The 26830-nt window shown below is 50.5% G+C and overlaps 1 protein-coding gene across 1 annotated transcript in view; it reads right to left on the bottom strand.

Moving 5' to 3' along the window:
- Window positions 1-13793, bottom strand: part of CD82 (CD82 molecule) — a 54964-nt gene extending 41171 nt beyond the window's left edge. Inside the window, exon 1 of the mRNA XM_054439508.2 lies at window positions 13619-13793. The gene's annotated coding sequence lies outside the window, so the exon portion shown is untranslated. The remainder of the gene's footprint in view (window positions 1-13618) is intronic.
- Between the last annotated feature and the right edge of the window lie 13037 nt (window positions 13794-26830).

The raw sequence follows: 26830 nt of genomic DNA on the forward strand, positions 1-26830 counted from the left end.
GTGCAGGCCCTGCTGACCCAGGAGGATCCCACACCCACCCCTGGAGCCAGGCCAGCTCCCCAGCTCCTGCTCTGGGGCCACCCCAGAGGTTGCCCTGCATGTTCTATCTCCCCCTGTTTTGTAGCCAAGAGTCCTGCCTCCCCTGTGGCCTCCGAAGGAATGGGCCCACCCTCTAGCCTCACCTACCCTGCCCCCTCCCTACCTCCCATTAACAATGACCCTTCCCCAGCACATTTTTCTCAGCCTCGGCCTCCTCCAGATTCTAGGAGCAGCGGCGCTGTGCCCTGGGAAAAAACCCTACCCCACCAAATGTGACTCCTGAGCAGGCTGCTGGCCAGGTCTTTATGATGAGAAAGGGCACTGCAGTGCTCTGAGCCAGCCATTCTCAGCCCCCTAAGGAAGCTGAGGCAGACAGAAGGGACCTGACCTCAGCTGGCAGCGGCTAAGACAAAATGAACATCTGGGTCCCAAACAGCCCCATCCAATCCCCTCCACTAGAGCAACTCAGGGCCACGGGGAGGAAGAGAGAAGGGGAACGAGCCCAGCCAGCTCTAGGCTGTGATCAATCACTCCCCTTCCCCAAACCTCAGCTTACCTATCTGTGCAGTGGGGACAGTCCCTATGGCAGATCCTAATGCAGGGTGGAAATCTGGGACCCCATCCCCCCTGGTCCAGTCCTGGACCTAGCCATCTGCCAGCCCCTCCTCTTCCCAGGGCCAACCAACTTTCCATCGCTGATGGATTCAGCCAAGAATTTGGCATCCACTGAGAGCTGGGGCAGGCAGAGAGGATAGTGAGCCCGGCTGTGGGCCTTGGGCGAGTTCCCCTCTCTGGGTAGTAACGGTTCATTCCTGTCCTAGGGAGGTGTGTGGTTTGAGGAGCAATACACACAATAAAGGGAAGTGTGGTGATCATTATCGCTGTGAGAAGGTCCTGGGCCACACGGAGCTAGAAGAGGGGTGTATAGATGTACAGACAGAGGTGAGAAGGAAAGGTGCTAGGCGCTATAGGAAGGGGTCTGTCCCCAGAGGCCAGGCATGGGACATGTGGCGACACCATCATGGTCTCAGATAGAACCAGGCAGGGCCTCACACCTGGGCTGGCTCCCTGGCTCTCTTCCCACAGGAATATAGGAGCTCAGAGAGAGGCTGCCTCCTTTCCTGGGCGACCCAGCAAACCAGGCACTGCACTAAGAGCATACGGGCCTGGAGAGCCTCCGGGTGTCCAGAGGAAAAGGGGACTATTTGTTCCCCAGTAGGAAAACTGATATGTAAATAAGCAGCCACTGGCCTGACCCAAGCCTCCTGGGAGGCCACCCTCAGGTCGCCTGGGCCCCATCCCCTGGTCTCCTGTTTGCCGATCATGTGTGACCTTGAGAACACAGGAGACAGAGTATCTCTTTCTACAGATCTGGAAATTGAGGCTCAGGGAGGTTAGAAATGTGCCCAGGGAGGATCACAAGTTGGAACTGGCAGAGTCTGATTAAATCAGCCTGATTCTGTCCCTGTGGCCAATTCTTGGCCCATTATCTGCCGAGGACACCCCCTACCTAGAGCTACCTATAGTTCAGGCCTTAGGCCAAGGCCCAACCCGGCGCCCTACTCAAGAGGGTTGGGGTGGGTGGAGGCAGAACATAGCCTGAGCCCACTGCAGGGAAGATGAGGGACTGGCATTTCCTGAGTGCCATAAACCCCCAGGTGCCAGTGCTAGATGTTTTGCACTTTATCTCCTACAAGTATCGGAAGCTATCAACGAGGAAAGTAGCTTTCTTACTTTTCAACGAAGGAAACCAGGGTTCAGAGAAGATAAGTGACTTGCTGAAAGTCACAAGCCTGAGAGTTACAGGTCTGAGGCTAACCTTTCTCTAGCATGCACAGACTCAGCTGCATGCCCTGCCAGACCCTTCAGGGGCTTGGACCCACACCAGCCACAGGCCCTGCTCTCATGCCTCACTGGGGAGTTAACCAACCCGGTCAGCCAGTTTGCCCACTGCACAGAACCCGAGAGAGTTGAGTTGGCTTGGCCAGAGGAGCAAGGCTTCCCCGAGGGAAGAAGGTGGCTGGAGCCAGGTGTAGAAGAATGAGGAAGACTTAGGAGGAAGTGATGGCATCCAGGTGAAACTGCAGGGCCCAGGCACCCATGTGTGAGAGTCTGGAAAATTCTGAAGGATACATTTTAGAGGACAAGCACAGTTCCCAGGAGAAGCAAGCAGCTGAGCTGGGAGGAAAACCTGGGCTGAATCCCTCCTTCCCCGCAGCACCAAGGACCTCACGTGCAAGGCCTGGGCAGGAGTCAGAAACAGAGACAGCCTGGACTACCCTATCTTGCCTCCCCATGGGTTCTTGGCCAACAGTGAAGATCCCAGGCCAGCCCTTCCTGGGATCCTGGGCCCCTTGCACCCAGGACCCACCAGCCCAGCTAAGAGACCTGGGATCCTTCATCCTAAGGCTGAGAATAGAGAGAAAGAGTTCTCCCATCTTAGGGGCTGGGCTCAAGATGGGCAGCAAAGACAACCCAGGTTCCAGTCTTAGCTCTTGTACCATCCCTCAACCGCCCACGGGATCCTGGGCAACTCACTGCCCTGTCATCCTCATCCTCTGTGAAAATGGGCTTAGTAATAATGCCCGCCCTATTTCACAGGGTGCTGGAAGGCTTGAGGGACTGGGAATAAGTACATGAGAAAATGTCCACTGCCAAGAGCTATAAAGCATAAGGGATCATTATGAGAAAGGAGGACTCAGATGTCCCAAACCGGGCAGTGACTTGCCCCCAGGCCACACAGCCAGGCAGCAGCAGAGCAGGATTTGAAAGGGGTCTCCCGGTGACCAGCCAATGCCCTCCCATTGCAAGACCCTGAATCCCAAGAGAGCTTTGACCCTTGGGCTGACCGTCTCTGCGTGGATGGCGGCTGGGGCAGAGGCTGCTTACTCCATATCCTGGCTCCCTCCAGAACAGGACCTGCTGCCATCCCAGACCAGATCCCAGCCTTGAGTTTGAAATCAAAAGCCCAGCTCTGCCCCTTTCAGTTCTGTGACCTTGAGTAAGTTGTTTTACCTCCTGGACCCTCAGTTTCCTCATGTGTACAATGGGACCTGATGTTAACCCCTACCTGGGGTGGCCTGACATCATGGCTGCAAAGTGCCCAGGACAGAGCCTGGTACACATTAGATGCTCAACAACTGAGGCTTTTCTCTTTTCCCTCTGTTGTGCCTGCCAGATGAAGCCCAGGCTTGACAGGAGAAACTTCCTGGCTTCCTGGAAAACCTGCCCAGAACAACAACTGGGAACATAAACTGCTGGAGAACACTAGACCTTGGAAGAAGATCACGTTACTGAAGAGTTAGTCGGGGGATAAGAAGGGGAGCAAGATCCTAGCGCAGAGATGGTGTGGAGGAACCTGCCTCCCCAGGCCCCTCACTTGGGGCCGGTGCAGTGGCCAGGGAAGGCATCTCTGCTTCCGCACCAGACCGGCACTGGAGAAGTCGAGGTGGGGAACGTGACAGCGCCAGGGTTCCAGTACTAGCCCTCCTACTTTCAACATCCTTAGACACAGCAGGTCACCTGTCAGAGACTCAATTTTCCTTTCTGTAAAACGGGGATGCTGATAATCCTCTTGTCCTCCTGTACAGAAAGTTCCCAATATATACAAAGGACACATGGGAGAAGGGGTGGTGAGGTGGGGGCAGGAGGGGAAGGTGAGTTCAGGCCTCACAAGATGAGCCTTTATTAAACAGGACAAGGTTCCTACTGTCAGCAACACCAGGAGCTGAAACTCACCACAGAACCCCACCCTGCCCCATCCCACTACTTTACTGGTACCCAAAGTGTGGTCCAGGGCCAGCAGCTGCAGCGTCCCCTGGGAACGTGTTAGCAATGCACATTCTCAGGCAGTATCCCAGACCCACAGAATCAGAAACCTGGGGGTGGGGCCAAGCAATCTGTGCTTTCATAAGCCATCCAAGGGACTGATGCATGTCAGAGTTTGAGAACCACCGCAGCACCCACTACCCACTCAGGAGAAACTTTCCCCCACTGACTCATCTTCCCACCTCCTCCTTTCCAGGAGACTGTTGGGGAGGAAGGAGTCACTGTGGGGAGAGGTCATTAAATAGTAAAGAGAGCCCATGATTAGTTAATGACACCACAGGCTCCCAGAGAGGAGAGGGTCAAAAGTCAGACTGTAATTGAAGAGAAAACACTCCCCTATATCTATCTGCCTTTCTCCATCTCCTTCTCTTTCACAGATACACATACCCTAAAAGCCTGCTCCTCCTCCTCCTGTGGGTGGGCCAACTAGCACTAGGGACAGACAGAACGCTCTCCCACCAGTAGAGCTGAAGCAAAATTGGGGGACTGGTTATGGTGGGAGATTCTGGTCCTCTGACCCTGAGTTTAAAAACCATCTGAGCTGGAAAGCCACTTCTAGAAATTCATTCCATGGAGCTCATTATAGTTGAGTACAAAATATACATAGGGACAAGGCGATCATTATAGCAATGTGGATACTAATGAAAAATTCAAAGGGCCTAAATGTGCAATGGCTGGGGAATGCTTAACCAGGTCACAGACGATTCCTATGGTGCAATACTACAGAGCTGGGAAACTTGCTGGAGAAGAATGCTCAATCACATGGGAAAACCCTCCCTATACAGCATTCAGTCAAAAGTGGCAGTGCAGGAAGTGGTTTGTGTGGTACAATCCCAATCTTGTATGTGTGTGTCTTTAAGGCCAAAACACCAAACTGTTCACAGCAGTTATCTCTGAGCAGTTATTTCCTCCTGCAGGTCTGTTCTTTACCGCCTGAATTTTTCCACACAAAAAAACCCCTCTTTCTTCAATAATCAGAAAGTTTGGGGGGTTTTTTGGGGTAGCCATTTGGTTTAGATAAAGTTTTTAAAAGAAAAATCTCCTTCCTATGTCAGAATCGCTGGCCTGGGGTCTTCTGCTACAAGATTTGGTCCCACCAGGGAGTTTCCACATTGTGTGTAATTCCAACAAGCAAGATCAGGATCAACACGGGGAAGCCAAGGGTGGGTGGGTTTGCTCAGATTCTATCCCCTATTTTCTGAGAGTCAGCTCTTTCCAGAAATAAAAAATCATGAGCTTTCCAAGCCTTGAGGTGTGTGAGCAAAGGCTGGATGTGGCCCATGGGATCAGACTGGGCAGGTAGGTTGACTGGATGGACCACAGAGCTTCTCACAACACCAAGATCCTGTGACTCTAGACGTAAGCCCTCAACTTTGCCCTCAACTCTATGCCAAGAGCACCCAGGTCAAGGCTGGGCTCAGATAGTCTGGGGACCAAGACTACAGAGAATCTAAGTCTTCTGCTGACCCCCCAGCAGAGCTTCAAGCAACCCTGGAAAGCTCCCTCACTCCAGATAGGGGACCTCAGCCTTTGGACAGGAAGACTCCCTATCATTTCCCCCGAAGTACTGACAGGAGCAGCCTTTGCTCATCATCACCACCCTTATCCTCTGGCTTCATTGAGGGTGCACTCTTCCCTGGGCCTGCCACGAAGCATTTTACCAGCATTATCTCATTTAATCCTCATAAAACTCAAGGCTCTGAGAGGCCAAGAAACTTGCCCAGAGGTGAGCAGACACTGTGCCCATAGCTAGGCCTGGCTGACATCAATGCCTGAGAAGCTAGAAGAACCCCAAGCTGTAGGCACAGCCCCAGTGGTTCCCTGACTGCAACTTGCAGGGATGGTTAGGGATTCCTGATAGGCACACATTTTGAGAACCATACTGCCATGCTATACCGTCTCCTGGCAAACAAGGAGACTTGCTAAACCCTGCCAGGAGAGGGTGTGGGGCAGAGAAAGCAGATAAGAGGGGCTTTCGGATGGAGAACAAGTGACTAGTTCAGAGCAGAGGACACATCCTCCCTGCCTCAGTTACTCCACTGCTGTGTGTTCAGAAAGGCCAGGGGTCAGGGAGGTGGGCTATCTACATGTCCAAAGGTGACTCAAGGCCTAGACACCCACTTGCTCCATGACCTCAGATAAATCAAACCTCCCCTGCTAAGTTTCTATTTCCTCTATATACGATGATGTCTCATAGGCCCCACTGCAAAAGCGTTCTTATATTCCACCTTTTAAGACAGTGAGTGGGAGGTGGTTTTCCAACTGTACTAGTATAATTTACCAATTGTTATTATCAGCAACAACAAACATTTATTGAGTGCTTACTTCATACCAGGTATCATTCAAAACAGTTTATGTGTACACGTGGGAACACATACTCCCCTCTACATTTGTTTCCCAGTGGAGGGACCTCTGCCAGGGAAACACCTCAGGCCTTGCTCTGCGCTCCCCAACCAACTCCCCCGCTTCACGCCACGCCCCGGGAGGCTTATGATTGGTTCGTCTTAGAGACACGTAGGGCAGACTCAGTGGGGCCCCGCCCCTCGCAGAGCCAAGTTGCCCGCAGGGAGAGTTCTATTTGGGCTGTTCTCTGCTCCTGCTACCTGGTCCTGCAGGAGGCCGGCTCCTGTCCAGCACGTCCTGTGGCGGGACGGGTAACTCTGCCAGGTCCAGGACAGGCCAGTCAGCAAGCCCTCTGGGCCCCGGATGTAAAGTCACCTTCTTCCGCCGGCTTCCATTTAGAGCTCCATCTTCAATGTGTGTTTAGCTCATTTAACCCTCACAGCAGCCCATCCCTATTTCACAGATGAGGAAACTGAGGCTCAGAATGCTCATTAAGGAACTTGATCTCAACTACTGTTCAAAAGCTTTCTACACACCACCCAATGCTCAGGGTGTGTCCACCGCATGGGAAGACGGATTACACTCCTATTCACATCTAACTCTTGTCTCCCAGCCTGGACGGCTGGGCCATAGACACTCCTACCATAGGCACTCCCTCCAAGTCTTCTGAGGCTTGACAAATTGATATTCACTTCAAACCAACATCCCATCCCTCCTTCGAAAAAAATATGATTTATTCACAAAAAGAACTTCAATATGATCCCAAGTTCATACAATACATTTTTGTTCAAATATGTGTGGTATGTTTTTTATAGCTTCATTGTATGAATGGGTTTTTTCTTGAGCATAAAAAAATGTGGGTTCACTATAGATTTGGAAAATAGGGGAAAGTAAAAAGATAATAAAGATCTGTAATCTAATCTATATAATTGTATTTCATAACGGGTACATTACATGTAGTTGCCTACATTTTGGCCTGATAGAGTAGAGTTGCAGGGGAGCAGCTCTGCCATTCAGTCTCTGCAATGCTTTAGGGCAGCAGCGGGGACCTGCCCACCTACAGCCTTCCTTCCTAGGCTGCAGGAGAATAAGCCAGGCCCCCAGGAGTCCTTCCCATGAATAAAACCCTGCAGCCGTCCACTGTGGCATCACATGTGCCTCACTTACAAAAGCCAAGTGCAGCAAATGCAAGATAATATAGTTTTGTAGCCCAAGAAGGGCTATAACTTACCCAAGGTAACACAGCAAGTAAAAGATGAGCTGGGAACGGAGCCCAGGTCCCCTGATCTCCAGACTCAAGCTCTTCAAAGACTTACATCCTGCTTCCTATTAACAGCACTACCAAAAACACTGAGCACAGTAGATCATGCCTGTAATCCCTTTGGGAGGCCAAGGCTGGAGGATCACTTGAGGCCAGGAGTTTGAGACCAGCCTGACCAATATGGTGAAATCCTATCTCTACTAAAAATACAAAAATTAGCCTGGTGTGGTGGTGCATGCCTGTAATTCCAGCTACTCAGGAGGCTGAGACATGAGAATCACTTGAACCCGGGAGGTGGAGGTTGCAGTGAGCCAAGACTGCACCACTGCACTCCAGCCTCAGCAATACAGTGAGACTCTGTCTCAAAAAAAATAAAAAAAAAATAAACACTACAAAAAACAGCAGGAACATATATAGCACTAACTATGTGCCAGGCACTGTCTTAAATGCTTCATATGCATTAGCTCTATATCATTCTCAAACAACCCTATGAGATGAGTACTATTATTGTCTCCATTTTATAGATGGTGAAACTGATGCACAGAGGGGTAAGACACAAAGTCACACCCAGCTGGTAAGTAGCAAAGGCAGGAATCATCCTTAGGCAATTTGATTCCAGAGTCTGTGATCTTGCCTAGGCTTTCTTCCCCACTCCCCCGGGCCCAAGCCCAGCTGGGACTCAGGAAGGCTTCTGGAACACTTGCTGCCTAAAAGGAAGAAAACCAGCCTAGAAGTCACCTCTCTGGCCAAGGTCACGATGTAGCTCCATGGCAGAGCCAGGATTTGAACCCGGGCTTCCTAATGCCCAGCCCCCAGGGCATTGTTCACTTCTCCACATTGACCCTGAGAGCCAAGGCCCAGAACTCCGAGCAACTCCCACGCCAGATCACCCTTCCACACAGCAGGGAAAGTCAAGTTGGGGTGGGGGGGCGGCGGAGAAGAGGCAAAACCTGCTGCTGCAGGGTAGGAGGTCAGAGGGGAGAGTGGGGCTTCCCAAAGCTGCCCACCTGGGGGTCTGCATGGATGATGTCCAGGATGGGCTTCCTGGAGGCCACCGTCCCATTTCTCCAGGCCCCAGCTTGAGTCCCCACAGGATAGCAGCACCTTCCACAAACAACAGTTGACTCCAAGATGCTCTTTCTAGCTGAGTCAGAGTTCACTAAAGGCCAGAGTGGCCCCTCACTGGGTTAGGGCTGAAGGAAGTCATGCTGTTCCCCTCTCAGGAGGGTAAAGGCCAGGCATCGGAAGAGAAGCAGAAGCTCTGCTGAAAGCAATTCCAGGACAGACAGTGCATTCCTATCTCCCTGGATCCAGGTTGCAGAGGTGGGGCCCACAGGCCTGAAGCGCCAGGCAGCGGCATCCAGGTCCTGCTTCCTGGTTCCGCCTTTGCCAAGGAGTCACCTGGTATCTGGCACTAAGCTGGGTCCTGCTGATACCCCCGGCCTCACCCAAGGGAACCACTAACCTATTCATTCAGTCATCGATCCCCAAGTGCCTGCTGTATGCCAGGAATCAGAGACACATACAGGACAGGGCAGTGCCTGCCCAGGAGAGCTCATGGAAACACGTCATACACCACAAAGCAGTGGGATCAAAGAGGAGGGTATGCAGTGTAGACAAGCACAGAGGAGAAGGTGAAGGGCAATGAGGGGCTTGGGAAAGGCAGCCAGCGATGTTCAGACCTACTGCCCCTCAGGAAGCTGAGTGTCACAGTGAGGAGACCCAGCCACCCCCAGGAAGAGCCAGAGAGCCCCACATAGCCAGACATGACTGGCGTCTTGGGGCACACACATATTGGAGAGGCACAGAGGCCCTGTGCAGAAGGAAGGTGTTCTGAGAGTGTCCCTGGGGGCCTGAGAAGGAGCCTGGCACCAGCCTTGAAAGACCAACCAGATGCAGCAAACAACAACGGCTCTCCTTTACTGAGCATTTACTATGTGCTAGGTATAACAATATTAAGCGTTTCATGTGCACTTTTTTGTCTTCTCCTCATGCCCTATGAAGTCATGACCATTATCATCCCCATTTGCATGTTCAAAAACTGAGGCTCGGAGTCACGTAGCTAGAAATTGGCAGGGCCGAGATCTCAACCCTAAAGTCCAGTGCTTTACCACCATGCCGTACCATCATCTCCCTAATCTGTTAACAGGCAGAAAGTAGATAAAGGTGCTTCAGGTGGGGGAAACAAGGTAAGAATAGGGAGGTGCTCTCTGAGGGGAGCTGCCCAGCTCCTCTGTGTTGGGGTTGTTTTTGTGTGTGTGTGCACGCCTGAGTATGGATGCGTGTTCAGAGACATGCCCTACTTTGCAAAGGATAGATCCCAGGTCCCAGAACGCCCCGAGAGCCAACGAAAGAATGGGGCATCAGCAAGTCAGGGAAGGAATCCCAGAGAGAAGGAACTTATCTAAGGTCACACGACATACAAACAGCAGAGCAGCAGCCAACTCCAAGGACCAGAACACAGGTCTCTTTCCTCCATCAGCTGCCTGTCCATGTCAGCACAGTGAATCAGCTGCTGACAGGAAAACCGCAGTGGAAGGGGAAGCCCGGGGGTGAGTCAGGAACCAGCCAGCCTCCGAGAGACACCAGCTGGGCCTGTTGCAGAGGCCCCGGGTCTGTGGTTGTTTGCCTCTTCTCAGGGCAGCGTCAGGGGCAAGGGGAGCAACACATCCCACACCACTCGCTCCATGTTTACCTCTGGGCTTCCCCTCCCAGCTCCTCAGACTCCGGCTTAGTGGAGGGGAAGCGGGTGGGTAGGGCAGTTCCTGCTGAGATTAAACGGGTCCTGTCCCACGGAGGGGCCCAGGCCAAACAGTCCAGGCTCTTCCCTCCCTTCCCACCTCTCAGAGAGCCAGCTCCTGGCCGTTTGATGTTCTGGATTAAGTCATAACCGCCCCCTGTGAGCTTCCCATGGGGCGGAGGAAGTGGGTATAACGGTTTGGAGCAGGAGGCCAAGGCCAAGGTCAAGCCAGAATCAGGGGTGCCAGCTGGCCCCAGATGCTCCAAATCCGAAGCAACACTCAGGACTTGGGGCTGCTCAGCCATGGGTTGAAGGAGGACTGTCTGGTCCTTAGGGGAACAGGTTTGGGTCCCCAGGGTGGAAGGGGATGGCCGGTGGGAGCTTCCAGGCTGTGCCTCTAAAGCGTGAGGCCTCAAGACAGAGGGGGCCGCCCCCACATAGCAGAAACTTCAGAGGAGCCCAGGGAAGCCAAAATCCTGCCCCAGTCCCCCTACTGTGGGAAACTTGTGCCCTGACTGCTCACCCACTGCCAGAGATAGCACATGGCTGACCTCTCACCCCTACCCTCCCTGGGCTGGGATGGGAGGGAGGGATCAGCAGGCACTTCTTCTAACCACCCTGCCCCCGACTCCCAAACTTACTGCTGGCTGGCACAGGCTCCCACCTTTCGGCCCAGATGCCTCCCCTTCACGGGCAAACCCCTCTTCAGCATTCATCACCCTCCCAGCGACCCCGCCACTCACCCAATTCAGCCACCTTCCTGAGCCCCTGCTATGCACCAGACAGGATGGAGAGGAGAAAGAAGTGCAAATGTGCTGGAACAGTCCCCTCCCACCCCTCCAATGGTGCCTTTGCTATCCCTGTGGCTGGTGTCTCTTCCTTCACTCCCAGTTGCAGACATCCCCAAAGCCACCCAGATCCCTTCTTCCCAGTCACTGCAGCCATTGGTTCATTATCCCTTGACCGCTGGATCCTCCACCCCAGCACATCTGGTACAGACTGACTTTCCTAAAGTGCTGCTCTGTTGTGTCACTCCTCTCCTCAGAAACCTTCAGTGGCTCCCACTTTCTGCAAATCAGATCCAAAGTTCTTATCCCGGCATTCAAGGCCCTCCGTAAGCTGATCCCACCTACTATTCCCACTGCATATCCCCACACGGTCCCAAACTTCAGCCAGAATGAGCAACCTAGAGGTTTCTCGAGAATTCTCAGGACAGGTTGACCTCCCTGCCTCTGCCTAGGCATTTTCCTCTCCTCAAGACACCATCTTCATTCTGGCTGCTGAAATCTTCCCAGTCTGTAAGGCCCTGAAGATCCCTCTAATCCTTTTTTCATTTATCTTGCATCAGAGTCCCTAGTATTCTTGTGTAAGCCCCTTCCCGGATGGTAAGCAACCTGAGGGTGCAGGCCTTATGTGGTCGCTTGTCATTCATCGAGCAGGAAGGGGGGGTGGTGGTGGGGAGGGCTTTCCATTAAGGCTTACTAGGTAGGCTCTGTTGAAATGAACGTCTCCTCCTCCCCACCTCAGGCACCACCTACCAGACCCTCTCCCTCCCCACCATACCAAACTCCAATTTATGCCACTTCAGTGCTTGAAGAGACTGTGGTCCCATGTTGATCCAAGCCAAACCAGGACCAGGAGCCCAGGCAGAAAGTCCTATTCAAGTCTCACCCCCTCCAGGAAGCCTCCTTACCCCCACCCCCTGCCCTGGCTTCTCAAGTGTCTCACTCTTCTGAACACCTCCCCCTGCCCTACATACACACACAGTCTCCTGCACACAGCGCAGCTGCCAATCCATCTCTGTCCCACAGCACTTTCCAGTTTGTTCCATACTGTACAGCTTATCTCCCAGAAGATGCAGGAAGCCAACATAATGCAGCACTTTCAGCGTCCTTCGGTGTCCAACCCTGCTTAGATATCAGGTGCCCACATTGCCCCTCGCCTCCATCCCAAGCCAAGTGTGCAATGGTATAGCTGGATTCCAGCCACCAGGGCAGCACAGACCCATGAAATCTCATCTGGTCATAAGCCCTGGGTGTGACCGATCCTCTCTACAGGGACATGGTAGGGATGGGGGAGCCCTCATTGTCAGCAACTCAGGCCTGGCTAGTTCACCTCTGTATCCTCTAGCTCTCTCTAGGTGCTCAGTAAACATTTTTAGACTTATTTAACTCAACGCTCACCAACCTCAAGCAACATTACAGAAAACTCAGCCACTCTTTGTTCCAGACGACACAGTCCTCATCCCTCAAATAGAGTGATGTTAGTGGCAGGTGGCAATTTCTGGCTCTCACAAGGTCAGGAGGGGCTGTAGCCAACCCCATCTCTCCCAAAAAAAAAAAAAAAAAGGCTCATTCCCCATAGGAAGCAAGCCCATCACCTGCCCACCCGCATCAAAGCAGCTGTCACAGAGGGAGGTCTCACTGGTTTCCTGGCGCCTTGCTAAGTAGTGTATACACACTATTCTATTTAGTGCTTGCTCCTGCCATTGGACATTGTCATTATCCCCATTTTACAGGTGAGGAAACTGAAGTTTGGAGAGGGAATGGAATCCAAATCAGTTTGATCCCAAAGCCCAAGCCCTTGACCACAGAACTACACTGCCCCGCTACTGGGGCCCAGCACAGAGCACCCACCACCTCCAGGAACAGAACCCGTCAGCCAAGAAATTAACCCTGGGTATGCTGCAAGGGCCCCTGGGGCCCTAGGCTTGACCCTGGGCCCAAGGATTGGTGGGGTTTTCCCTTCTCTTCCCCACTCACCAGTGTAAGAACTGTTCCCCAGTTTCTAACCTCCTGCTCAGGCCAGCTCACCTGGAAAAGCCCCACTGAGTTTCCAACTTGAAGTCTTAGGGGGTCCGACTCAGATGAACTGTTAGAATTGGTGGGAGGCAGGTGAGGCGGGAAATGGAACCTCCCTGCTTTGGCCTCCTCTTCCCCAGGGTTCGTGGGTTCGAGCCCCAACCGAGGAACCAGTGCACTCTTTAAAGCAATTCGCTTCTCTCAGTCCCATTTTGCAGGGAGAGAAACTGCAGAGGGCAACGCGATGGGAACACCTGTGGCAACCTGCAGCCTGCTCTCACCTGCCAGCTCTCACCTTCCGGCGTTTTAAGTGAGACAGGGCAACGGGAGCGTGGAATTCACCTGGTTCACTTCCTCCTGCTGGAACCCGGGAGGTCCAGAGCCAGGTAGAGGGACGGACCCAGGATCACGCAGCTGTGCACGGCCGTGTGTGAGAACTGGGGGTTCAGGACTGGGAGCTAAAGCTCCTTTTCACCCACCAGCTGCCCCGACCTGTCACTAGTTCCGAGGAAAGTTGTCCGAGCCGGACCGCAGAAGCGGGGGCCAAAACTAACTTTGCCTCTGGTTGTCCGGCAGGCTCCCCCGGCCCGCTGCCCCCTTGCTCACCTGCCGGTTCTGCTTTCTGCTCCGCGCTGCAGGCCCAGCGTCACCCGCTCGTGCCTCAGTCGGCGTCGGACTGCACAGCCCTGGGCTCAGTCACTCCTCGGCCCCCTCCCGGCTGCAGCCGGGGAACGCCGCGGACTCGGCAGGCCCCGCCCCCAGAGGACACGCCCCCTCGGCTTCCCTCCGCCGGCCCCGCCCCCGAGCCCTTTGGGAAGGCGGTGCGCTCCCGCCTGCCAGGCCCCGCCCACTATGGCCCTACCCCGACCAGCCCCGCCGCCGGGCCCCGCTGGAGCTGACGCCCCGCCCCGCTACGGCGTCTCTCCTCTATCCCGGCAGTACCGCCCGCAGGTTACACGGGGGATGAAGCCCGCCCCGCTCCAGCCCTGTCCACTCACGGCGCTGCCTAACGGTCCCGCCCAGCTCCCGCCTACCTCGTCCTCCCGGTCTCCTCCCGGGCCCTCCCAGCGCCCCCGCCTCCTTCACTTTCTCCTTCGAGCCTACCCCATCCCCCGGCCCTAGTAGGGTGAGGCCACGCCCCTCCCCGCCCCAGCCCGGGCTCAGCGCCTTCCTAATCCTGCCCTGCCCTGCCCCTCTCAGCTCGGGGCGGGTAGCCCTGGGGCCCCCACGCTGGCATTCCAGGGCGGGTGTATCCGGGTGCAGCCGGGGAACGGCGTGGGAGCGGTTTGTGTCCCAAGTCGGGGCCTCTATCAGGAGGCGGCCTGGGCCCAGGAACTTTTTGAATATACTGACTACCATTGATTGAATCCTTGCCAGGGGCCAGGCTCTATGCCAAGCTCTGAATACAGTTCTAGCCCTTGAATTCCCACAACTCATGGGTACTCTCATTGCGCCTATTTTACTAATGTGCAGTTTAAGGCTCAGTGAAGGGAAGTCGCGGGCTCTGAATCTCATGGAGGCGGGCGTGAGCGGGATCCAGCCTCAGGTCCTGAGTCACAGGCTTGAGCTGCCCCAGCTTGCCTGGACTGGCCCCTGGGGAAGTAGCCCAGAACAACCAGTGCTGGGGCAGTGCCCAGCAGCTGACTGAGGTGAGGGAGGAGGTGTGGGCTGATGAGAAGAGTGGCAGGAGGGGCTGTGGGCCTAAGCCGTCAAAGCTGGCTTTTCTCCCTGAAGAAAAAGTGGCCCAAAATTGAGGTGGGCTGCAAGAGCTCTCTAGGTGGCTGCGGTGCCCACCCTGCGTCCCAGCCCTCTGCCCTCCCAGGCTCCAGGGGACTAGCCTCAGGCAGATTACCTGGTTAATGACCAGGGGCATTCACCTGTGCAGCTGACAAAGCTCTTTCACTTCCATTATCACATTGTCATCTCACAATACACCATTGTGGGAGGGAATGATTATGAGCGCTTTGTATGGGTGGAGTAAGGGCAGGAGCTGGATCCCAGCCCAGCACTGTAGTTCTCACAGCGTGGTCCTTGAACCAGGAGCAACATCATTTGGGAACTTGTTAGGAATGCGTATTTTGAAGCCCCATCCCAACCTACTGAATGGAAAACTGTGGGACAATTGGTTCTAATAAGGCCTCCAGGTGATTCTGAATCACATTCAAGCATGAACCACTGTTGAGCAAACTGTAAAGAAGTCAGGGTGGTCTGAGAATCACACAGACCTAGGTAGCTTCCTGGTTGCTTTTTAAACCCAGGACAAGGCAAGATACTTAACCTCTCTGGGATGAGCCCTTAACAGGGAATAATAGTAAAAACAGCCATAACAATCATACCGATCTTGACAGCGGCTGTTGAAAATTACATGTGACAGCATTCATAAAGTATTTGGCCCACCGTTTGAATGCCGTACATGCTCAGAAAATGTTCTCTTTTCAGCAAAAGTCTCCTTCATAGAATTCCCACACCAAGTCAGGAAAGTGAGGCTGGGGAATCCTTTAAACCCAGCAGTGTGTCCTACCCGCAGAGAGACACCCTCTATCCTGCAAGTGGTTAAGATCCTAACAAGCTCCTAGATGATGTGGATGCTGGTCCGGGGACCACACTTTGAGAACCACTGTGCCATTCTGTCTTGGGCTGGGTTTCAGATCCCTACCCTACCCAGCCCATGCAAAATGGGCATAAAATTCCTCCTATCCCACCCTACTCCACACCCCCCTCCCTCCGAGCTGGGGGTGTTTGTGACGATGTATGGCAGATGCTCCTGACAGCAATAACTTGACTTAAGCATACCCTGAGAGTGGTCCTGTATGGCAGATGCACCCAAATGTGTGTTTGGAGTTTTGAGCTAAGGAATCCGGGAATGACCAACCTGGAGATTCATTCCTTATCTGTGAGGAACATTTGAACCCTGGCCCATCCTGTGGAATGCAGGGTGTACAGGGGTTCAAAGCTCTTTGGGGCCAAATGAAGCTTATCAGGTGGGGGTTGTTAGGGGGAGGATGCTAAGTGAGAATGATGTATAAACTGCATGCTTTTTGTAAGCGGTTTTGGCTCTCCTGCCCAGCCTGCCATGGGACTGTACAGTTCTCCTGTCCAGCCCACTGCCACCGGCCGTCCCTGTGTGTAAGTTTCCCAATAAAACCTCATGTCCCAGTTGCTGGCTCTGGTCTCTCCTTTGGCCTCTTGAACCTAGTACCATCCCTACTGAAGTTAATAGGGCTCCAGCACGACAGATGGGGACTGGCCATTGGCAAAACAGCTGGATTCCCTCACTGTCCCCTCCCCCCATGAAGACATTCTCTCATATTAGTCCCATCTGCTATCCCTTGCTGCCCTGCCACTCCTGATTAGAGATAGAGGCAGCTGTGGTGACATTGAAAGCAGTCTTCGGGCAGCTTCTAGAATCTCTGCCATACTCCCTGTCATTGTCTGAGTCCCACAGAAGAGTGTCTCCCTGTAGGAGTGCAGGGCCTGGGCACTGGTCCTGTTATGCTGACCTGCCCGAACATGGAGAGCCCAAGATAAGAGTGCAAATCAAGGACCAGATATCTTGTATCTAAACATTTAACCGACTGTGAAATAAAATGTGTATTCTCCTGCCTTGACAAATGTTCTTTCTAATGACCAGGAAGACCATGTTCAAATTCAGCATTCTTGGACTCTTTAGAATTTTATGCAAGAACATAGCAGTGCGGGAGGATAGCCTGGCCTTAGCCCTCAGCCCACCCACTCCACTTCTCTTCCCACTCCATCTCTGTCCTGTGTCACAAGTGGCCTAGGACTCAGGCATGTGGATACTCCAGCCCAGACACCCAAACTCTGCCCACACGCCTTGCCTACAGCCACCTCTTGGTCACCTCTCTATGAATGCACATTCCAGGGACAGGATGTACCCTCAGGAGGATGGACCTGGGCAGGCAGCTTTGTAAACCTTAAAACTGGCTGGGGGGCTGGGCACAGTGGCTCACACCTGAAATCCCAGCCCTTTGGGAGGCTGAGGCAGGAGGATTAAAGAGCTCAGGGGCTCAAGACCAGCCTGGGCAACAGGATGAAACCCTGTCTCTACAAAAACTACAAAAATTAGCTGGGTGTGGTGGCGTGTGCCTGTGGTCCCAGCTACTCCGGAGGCTGAGGTGGGAGGATCGCTTGAGCCAGGGAGGCGGATGTTGCAGTAAGCTGAGATTGCACCACTGCACTCCAGCTGGGCAACAGAGCAAGACCCTGTCTCAAAACAAAACCAAACAAAACCAAACAAAACAAAAAAACTGGCTTGGGCTGGTTAGGCAGTCTAGGTTTTTAAACACGCAAAGCATGATCAAGGTCAGGTGTGGGCTCTGGGTGGCCACAGGTGCCCTCTTGTCCAGGTCTGTGGTGACACTGCCATTTGGCCTTGTCTCCCCAGCTTCTAGCACATGCCTGGAAGCTTAAGGGACAGTTGTTGAGTAGATGTGCATCTGAGTCTAACTTAGTCCATTTTCTGTTGCTATAACACAATACCATAGGCTAGGTAATTGATAAAAGAATTTTATTTTGTATAGTTCTGCAGCCTGGGAAGTCCAAGGTTGAGAGGCTACATCTGATGAAAGCCTTCTTATTGCCTCATCATATGGTGAGAGGGCAAGGGCATGCCACCGCAGGTCTCTCTTCATCCTATTATAAAGCCACCAGTCCTCATAATAAGGGCCCCATCCTGATGACCTTATCTAATCCTCCCAAAGGCCCTACCCCCAAATACCATCAACATATGAATTTCGGGATTCAGTTTCCAATACATTCAAACCATAGCAGAGTCATTCACTGAAATATCACATTGGGTTGGTTCCCTCAGCATTGTCCCTATCCCCTCTCTTCCAGCAGAAGGCAAGCTTTGTCATGACTCACCTTGGGCATTTTGCCAGGCAGAGAGCTCAGACACTTCTAGTGAGACTCTACCTCTAGTCCATTCTAGAGGTGGAGCCAGGAGTTCTGGAGGTGGGAAAAGGGGTGAGAAGAACCACCCTAGAAAGCCTTGAGAGAAGATATCCATGGCCAACTTGGAGGTGGGGAAGACGGCGGTGTGGCAAGACCTCAGAGAGGTATGGCTATAGGATTGCCAGGCTCTCAGAAGATTCCCCAACCCCAAAGGTGGAAGACGAACAGCTGAGCAGGAGACTTCAAAGAACTTGTAGGCAAAAACATGGGGGCCAGTTCCCTGTTGGTGTCTGGGCCTAGGTTAAGGCCCCAAGACTTTTGCACATCTCTGGTGGAAGAAGGTAAAGAGAATGAGTGGGGGTATCTGTTTCCTACTGTTATGTAACAAACCATCCCACTCATTTATTTTGCCCATAAATCTGCAGTTTGGGGTGGGCTCAGCAGCAACGGCTTATCTCTGCTCTGTGCAATGTCAGGTGGTTCAACTGGAGGTTGGGGATCCATTTTCAAGATGGTGTACTCACACACCTAGCAAGTTGGCACTTGCTGCCAGCTGGGAGGTCAGCCAGAGCTGTGGACCAAATGCCTTTGGTCCTCTCCATGAGGCTGCTCCACAGGTTGCTTGAGCTTCCTCATAATTTGGCTGCTGGTTTTGAAGAACAAACAAAGACTCACTTAGAAGTGCATGGCATTTTGTGACCTAGCCTTAGAAGTCATATAGGATCACTTCCTTTGCATCCTATTAGTAGAAGCAGTCACCAAGGCTTACCTGGTTCAAAAGCAGGGTACATAGTCTCTTTCTTAATCGGGGGTAACAAAATTCTAGAAGAGTTTTCAAGAAAGGAGATATTGTTGCAGCCATCTGTGAAAAATACAATCTGCCCCAAGCGAGTCCTCAGAATGACTGGAAGAGGGTTTCCCTGGTGGGAGCTGAGAGTTCAAACTCAATTGATTGTTTTAAAAAACAGTATACAATATGTATCACACAAGCATTTGTGCACAAATGAATAAGAAGTTCAGCAGTGGACAATTAGTCTTGAGTACTTGGATGTCTTTTTTTTTTTTTTTTTTTTTAGATGAAGTCTCACTCTGTTGCTCAGGCTGGAGTGCAGTGTTGCGATCTCGGCTCACTGCAACCTCTGCCTCCCAGGTTCAAGTGATTCTCCTGCCTCAGCCTCCCGAGTAGCTGGGATTACAGGTGCGTGCCACCATGCCCAGCTAATTTTTTTGTATTTTTAGTAGAGACGGGGTTTCACTACGTTAGCCAGGATGATCTCGATCTCCTGACCTCGTGATCCACCCACCTTGGCCTCCGAAAGTGCTGGGATTACAGGTGTGAGCCACCGTGCCTGGCCTAGTAATTAGATGTCTTAAGATCTTTCTTCAAGAGTCCTCAGAATAGAGTTAGCACTTCCCTCCCTCAACCTGCACTGTTTCCTTAAAGTTATAAACTTAAAAATTGCACTCATTTAATCCTGATAGCAACAATCCAATGAGGCACATACTATTATGAGGCCCATTCCCAAGATGTGGAAATGGAGCACTCAGATGCTAAAGTCATACAACTAACAAGTGATGGAGGAAAGTGAAGTTGCAGCTTATATATAGCTAACCCAATTTTCAGTTCCTGAAATTGAGCCCTGGGGGAAAGGCCCAAGTTGGGACCCAGTGAGCGCCCAACACTGAATCGCAAAAGCTCGCAATGGATCAAGGAGGTTCCCCAGGGCCTTGAAGGGACCCTGCTTCCTGCTTACAGAAAGAAGGCTGGCCCTAGAAAGCTGGGCTCCAGCACTTGCTTGGCATAACTCCGCCCCATCCTCTGTCCTCTTGCTGAGTCTCAGGCCAGGAAGTGGTTAATAGCACTTTCTCACACTTTCTGTTTCCATTTCTCTATTCCTAAACACAGTCATTCCTGCATTTGAATGGGCTCAGCAGGACCACCGACCTTTATTTTTTTCTCCAACCACTTAAAGGGGATTGGAACTCTAAGCCCATTATAGCTGGGTTGTAGCTGAGGACAGGGGCTGAGTTCCCACAGAAGAGACTGAGCCATTGATTTGTTCCTGTCTCAGTCATTTCAGAAAGATCAGTGAGGCCCCTGCTCAAATCCTACCCTGCCGCCTACTACATCTGAAGATCCAGGGGTTACTCTTCAGGGGGCTTTTAGCCCCTGTACATTGCCATGTTGCCATAGCAACTACGACGCTAATAATGGCAGCCACCGTAAGCTGTAAATGACTAATTTAAATATATTTAACTAATTTGATAACTAGCATTTGTGTAGCGCTTTACATATTCTAAAGCTTATTTATATTTATCTTACAACTGTGGCACTTGGGTAAGTCTTTGAAACTATTAAATCATGTCTCCCCTCCCCATCCACAATTCCCTGTTCTACCCGTTTATTTTTCTTTTTAGGCATCAGCTTAACCCCACGGTAGGGTTATATATATCCCAATATATGTCATTTATTTATAATAGATATGTATGTACTATGTATGTACTATTTTATTAGCCATTTTGCATAATATGAACCATGCACAAAGACAAATATTTTATTTTATTATTATTATTATTTTTTTTGAGACAGAATCTCACTCTGTCGCCCAGGCTGGAGTGCAGTGGTACAATCTTGGCTCATTGCAACCTCTGCCTCCTGGGTTGGAGCAATTCTCCTGCCTCAGCCTCCCAAGTAGCTGGGATTACAGGTGTGTGCCACCACGCCCAGCTAATTTTTTTGTATTTTTAGTAGAGACGGGGTTTCACCATGTTGGCCAGGCTGATCTTGAATTCCTGACCTCAGGTAATCCACCCACCTCGGCCTCCCATATTGCTGGGATCACAGGTGTGAGCCACCGCGCCTGGCCAAAAAACAAAAAATTTAAATAATTATTTAAAATATTATATATATCTATAAAATAAACAGAAAGCAGTCCTATTATTTTCTCCTTGAACCCCAGCGGATCACACTGGAGACCATCAGCCATGCCTTTAGGGAGGGATTGTTGGAAGAGCAAAGCAGAAGAAAGGGGACTTCTCTGGGCAGTGCTTTTTCAGTCTCCAGATAGAAGCACACCTTGGAGCTGTTGCAGGTTCCTTTCTAAACCACCACACTAAAGCAAATATTGCAATAAAGTGAGACACACAATTTTTTTTGGTTTCCTAATGCATGTAAAAGTTATGTTTACCCTCCACCATAGTCTATTAAGTATGCAATAGCATGTCTAAAAAATGTGCATACTTTACTTAAAAAATGTTGATCCTGGCCAAGTGTGGAGGCTCATGCCTGTAATCCCAGCACTTTGGGAGGCCGAGGTGGATGGATCACCTGAGGTGTGGAGTATGAGACTAGCCTGGCCAACATGATGAAACTCCGTCTCTACTAAAAATACAAAAATTAGCCGGGTGTGGTGGCGGGCGCCTGTAATCCCAGCTACTCAGGAGGCTGAGGCACGAGAATTGGTTGAACCCAGGAGGTAGAGGTTGCAGTGAACCGAGATCACACCACTGCACTCTGGGAAACAGGGTGACAGATTCAGTCTCAAAAAAAAAAAAAAAAAAAAAGTTGATCCAAAATTCTGACAAAAAGTGAGTGCATACTGTTGGAAAAATGGCACCAATAAACTTGCTCAGTTCAGTTGCCACAAACCTTCAATTTGTAAAAAAAAAAAAAAAAACCACATTATCTGTAAAGCGTAATAAAAAGCGATGTATGCCTGCACTCATAAGCCTCTGAGATGGATGAGGAGGTGCTGCAGAAAGGGGAACTCTCACAGCTGTTCTTCGGTGGAGCTGCACTATATCAGTGGGGAGATCTTTCCCTGAATCAGGCCTGAGATCTAAAAGAACACACCTGTGGCCCAAGAAGCTGATGGTGTAGACATTCTCTCCCTTATACACTTGAGAAGGCCAAGGCTTAGTTGAGTTGAAAAAGTTTTGAATTTGTGGCTAGCATTTAAAAATTGGGGAATTTTATGTTGATTTTTAGATGTATAGGGATAGGGACATCTGAGCCTCCTGCTGTGCCTTCCGACGGGGCCACAGCGGATGGACCTGAGTTGTGGCTGACCTCTTCATTTGTGACATACGCCCTCCAGCTGGCTACAGTCCCCACTGTGCCTGTGGCTCATCTAGCCTGCTTCCCTCATCTCTGTGACCTGCCTGGTTCCCATGGGGAACTGAGTTTGCAATCCGGGGAGCAATACTGGCTGAATTCATATTCATATTGAGAGCATTCTGAGTAGCTGGCAGGGCCACACAGACCTTAGCGGGAAGACAGGGACACCACTCTGTTTTCTTCCTTTCTTTCCAGGATGATCCCTGTGAAAGCTGCCATGTTTGCACTGCCCTCCTCTGTGAGACATGGTTTAGCTCAAGTCCTTGCTCTGATAACTTTCCAGCATGTGACTTTGGGCACATGTGACCTTCACCTCTCTAGGTTTGTTTCCTCACTGCTTACACTGCAGGCAATGCACATACAATACTTGCTACTTTAGGGCTATAAGATGCACTAGTTAGTTGTGTCCAAGTCATTCCTTTTACCAACAGAAATGAAGAGAAAGAGGAGAAAAAAATAAATAAAACCAAAAACCTCATCACTCTTTTCTCCAAAATGAGCATTTATCGCCCTCTGGTGTCCACCACAGTGCTCAGTGCAGCCAATTAAGAGTGGCTTGAAGGCCGGGGGCGATGGGTTCATGCCTGTAACCTCAGCACTTTGGGAGGCTGAGGCGGGTGGATCACCTGAGGTCAGGAGTTCAAGACCAGCCTGGCCAACATGGTGAAACCCTGTCTCTACTAAAAATACAAAAATTAGCCGGGTGTGGTGGCATGAGCCTGTAATCCCAGCTACTTGGGAGGCTGAGGCAGGAGAATTGCTTGAACCCAGGAGGTGGAGGTTGCAGTGAGCCGAGATCGCCCCACTGCACTCCAGCCCAAGAGACAGAGCAAAACTCCGTCTCAAAAAAAAAAAAAAAATCAGCCGGCACGGTGCCTCACGCCTATAATCATAATCCCAGCACTTCAGGAGGCCGAGGAGGGCAGATCACCTGAAGTCAGGAGTTCAAGACCAGCCTGGCCAACATGGTGAAACCCCGTCCTTAGTGAAAATACAAAAATTAGCTTGGCGTGGTGGTAGGTGCCTGTAATCTCAGCTACTTGGGAGGCTGAGGCAGGAGAATCACTTGAATCTTGGAGACAGAGGTTGCAGTGAGCCGAGATCATACCACTGCACTCCAGCCTGGGCAACAGAGTGAGACTCTGTCTCAGAAAAAAAAAAAAAAAGGTGGGAGGCTTGGAGATGAAAGACTTGGGGGCAGGGGAATAGGGCCTGCCCCATTCCTCATGGTCTCAGTTTAATCCCCCTGGCTGCAGGGCCAGGCAAGGGCAGACATGGAATTAGGTCTCTACACCAAGTTTCAACTACAGACACCCACCCAGCTCAGATAAGGACACCTGAGGCGTGGGATTTACAAGCCAATGAGATAGCTGGCCTAAAGTCACCGCATTTAATAATCATGATGAAATAACATTAACCCAGTAGGTATTAGTTATAAGCATGGCAAGTGAAATCCAGTTGTTTGTGTGGAAAAATTTTATTTAAAGGCTCTTGCAAAGCCCCCCGAATTGTGGAGCATGGGGCTGGGGTTGGCTGGAGAGTCACAACTTCTGTGAGGTTATACTGCAGTAACAAAGAACTCCCCAAATCTCATTGATTTATATCAACAAAGGCCCTATACCCCACTTATGTTACATGACCGCTAAAGATTGTTGTGAGTCATGCGAGACTCTGCTTCATGTGTCTTTGTTATTCCCAGATCCAAGATGGAAAATCCGTCCCTATTTATGGTCTTCTCATGGGAGAGGAAAGAAGCAGCAGTGGTCAAGCCGCATGGTGGCTCTCAAAGCTCCTGCTTAGATGTGGTATCTGTCATTCTGCCTACATGCCATTTGTTAAGGCAAGTCATGAAGCTGAGCTCCGTATCATGGGCAGAGAAGTGTCCTCCCAGAGGGAGTTGTTGCCAGTCACATGACAATGGGTGGGGCTGTCTAATCTTACAGGGATGGGAACGGACTCATTGGAGAAAAGGAAAACCCACACCAGTTCCTCTAGCACTGATAGCTAGATTCTGGAGAGCAGAGCTACCATGTACATCAGTTACAAAGCCACTGAATGCCACAAATCATGCTTCATAGTAGCTCTCATTCAACTGTATTTCATTTCTGCATTTCACAAATTATTTATTGAGTGCCTCCTGTGTCCTGGATGATATTCTAGCACTGAGGATATAGCAGTCAATGCCTTTGCCCTCTTGAATATATATTTGGATACCTATTATATATAACATTTATAATATATATAATTTATATGTAAATAAAAATATGTACATATTTGCCATCATGATTTGAAAAAATATTTACCCAAAATTTACTTTTAGTGCGTTCAAGTAGCTAAAACAAAATACTTTAGACTGGGTAATTTATTTACAGTAGAAATTTATTTCTCATGGTTCTGGAGAGTGGGAAGTCTAAGACTGAGGTACCAGCAAATTGGCATCTGGTGAGGGCCCACTCTTTGCTTCCAAGAAGTCACCTTCTAGCTACATCCTCACATGACTGAAAGGGCTAACAAGCTCCCTTGGGCCTCTTTTAAAAGGGTGCTGCTCCCATGCATGAAGGTGAAACCTTCATGACCATATTATCTCCCAAAAGCCTTATCTCTTAATACCATTGCACTGGGGAGTAGGTTTCAACATATGAATTTCAGGGGACACAAACATTCAGACCATAGCACTGACTCATGAACAGAAAGCCTGCTCTAATGATTTCACACAAAAATGGAGGCTAGACCATTTGGGCTGTGGGTGGATACTGCAAGAAGACACGTGACTGTAAGCTGTATCTCAGTAGTTCTTCCAGGAGGTCTACATCCAATGTTCACAGTGTAATGTGTAACCACCACCATAGGCTCATTCTCTTTTCTCTTTTTTTTTTTTTTTTTGAGACAGTCTCACTCTGTTGCCCAGGCTAGAGTGCAATGGCAGAATCTTGGCTCACTGCAACCTCCACCTCCAGGGTTCAAGCTATTCTCCTGCCTCAGCCTCCTGAGTAGCTGGGATTACAGGTAGCCGTCACCACACCTGGCTAATTTTTGTATTTTTAGTAGAGACAGGGTTTCACCATGTTGGCCAGGCTGGTCTTGAGCTCCTGACCTCAAGTGATCTGCCTGCCTCGGCCTTCCAAAATGCTGGGATTACAGGCGTGAGCCACCGTGCCTGGCCTACCATAGGCTCATTCTCATTATTAGGTTTAACTGTTGCCTAAGAAAGAGGACGAGCCTGTGGAGGAAGCAGATGAGCCCGGAGACCTGGGAAATTTAAGCACTCATAGAAATATTCGGCAATGAAAGAAATGCACTGGTGAGCCTCCATTTGGCCCTTGTGTGACTCCACATACTGTGCATATTTTTTTCATGAATAAGAAAGTAAAGAATGGTTATACAAGTGTTGTTGGTTCTGGAATACACCACCACATTTCCTGAGCACAACAGGTATTTTCTAAAAACCTAGAGAAACAGATTAGGTGGTAGACAAAAAACCATCATCCACCAAAGAGTTCCTAAGCCGGCAGACACACAAACCCACTAATGACTCCATTGAGGATTGGGTAATTAGGCAATTGGTGTTTCAGATGCTCTCTATTATGCAGAAGTCCTCAGTGGATTGTAATACTGTGTATGTTTGTATGATATTGGATAAATCGATTGGGATTTTTGGATAGGTTAGTATTATGTCCTAAATGCTTATGTCCCCTCTGATATTCACATATTAAACTCTAACCTTTAGTGTGGCTGTTTTTGGAGATGGGGCCTCTAAGGAAGGAATTAATGTTAAGTGAGGTGGTAAAGATGGGGACCTGATCTGATAGGATTAGTGTGTACATAAGAAAAGACACTGGAGCTCTTTCTCTCTCTCCACCATGTGAGGAAAAAAGAAAAGTCAGAATCAGAGGATTACCTAAGGCTGTAAAACAGTTTGTGCTGGAGCCAAAGTTAGAAAATGTCTTTGTGATTCCTTGTTCCATTGTCTTAACGAGGTGACTTAGTCCACTTGTACTGCTATAGCAAAGTACCTGGGACTGCATAATTTCTAAATAATGTAAATAGATTTCTCATGGTTCTAGAGGCTGGGAAGTCCAAAACCAAGCCCTGGTGGATTCAGTGTCTGGCAAAGGCCTGCTCCTCATAGATGGCGCCATTTAGGTGTCCTCACATGGCAGAAGGGATGGAAGGGCAAGAAGGGCTAAGCTGGTTCCCTCCAGTCCTTTTATAAGGTACTAATCCATTCATGAGGATGGAGCCCTCATGATTTAGTCACTTTTCAAAAAGAAGTGATTACTACCTCTTACTACCACCACAGTGGGGATTAAGTTTCAACATGAATCTTACAGGGAATGCACATCCAAACCATAGAACTAGTATTTCAAACAGTGACATCACATGTTAATATTGGCCCACTAGGAACATGTTTTAAGAAGCAGACGCAACATTTGCTATCTGCCAAGATCTCTCCCTTCCATTCTGCTAGAAGCCTTTCCTATCCCTTATTAGGGCCCCAAGTCTATGGTGCCAGTCCCAGATGCCAGTGTGGCCCTTTTATCACCAGCCCAGTCAGGAAGCCTGCAGGCTGTCTCTGGAGCCCAAGCACTTTGCTGGCAGTAAAGGAAGAAGAAATGAAGAAACAGCTAGAAAAAAGAAAACCTTCTAGTTCACCAGGAGAGCTCCCCTTTATCCTGGGTCTAAGAGGAATTTGCTTGCTGGGGTCCTTAGGTATCAGGTCACTGGGCCATATGATAAACTTTATCCATGACTGCAGTATTTAAAAGAATGTTTTATCTGAGTTCTAT

This window comes from Pongo pygmaeus, chromosome 9, assembly GCF_028885625.2.
Source record: "Pongo pygmaeus isolate AG05252 chromosome 9, NHGRI_mPonPyg2-v2.0_pri, whole genome shotgun sequence".
Taxonomy (NCBI): Eukaryota; Metazoa; Chordata; class Mammalia; order Primates; family Hominidae; genus Pongo; species Pongo pygmaeus.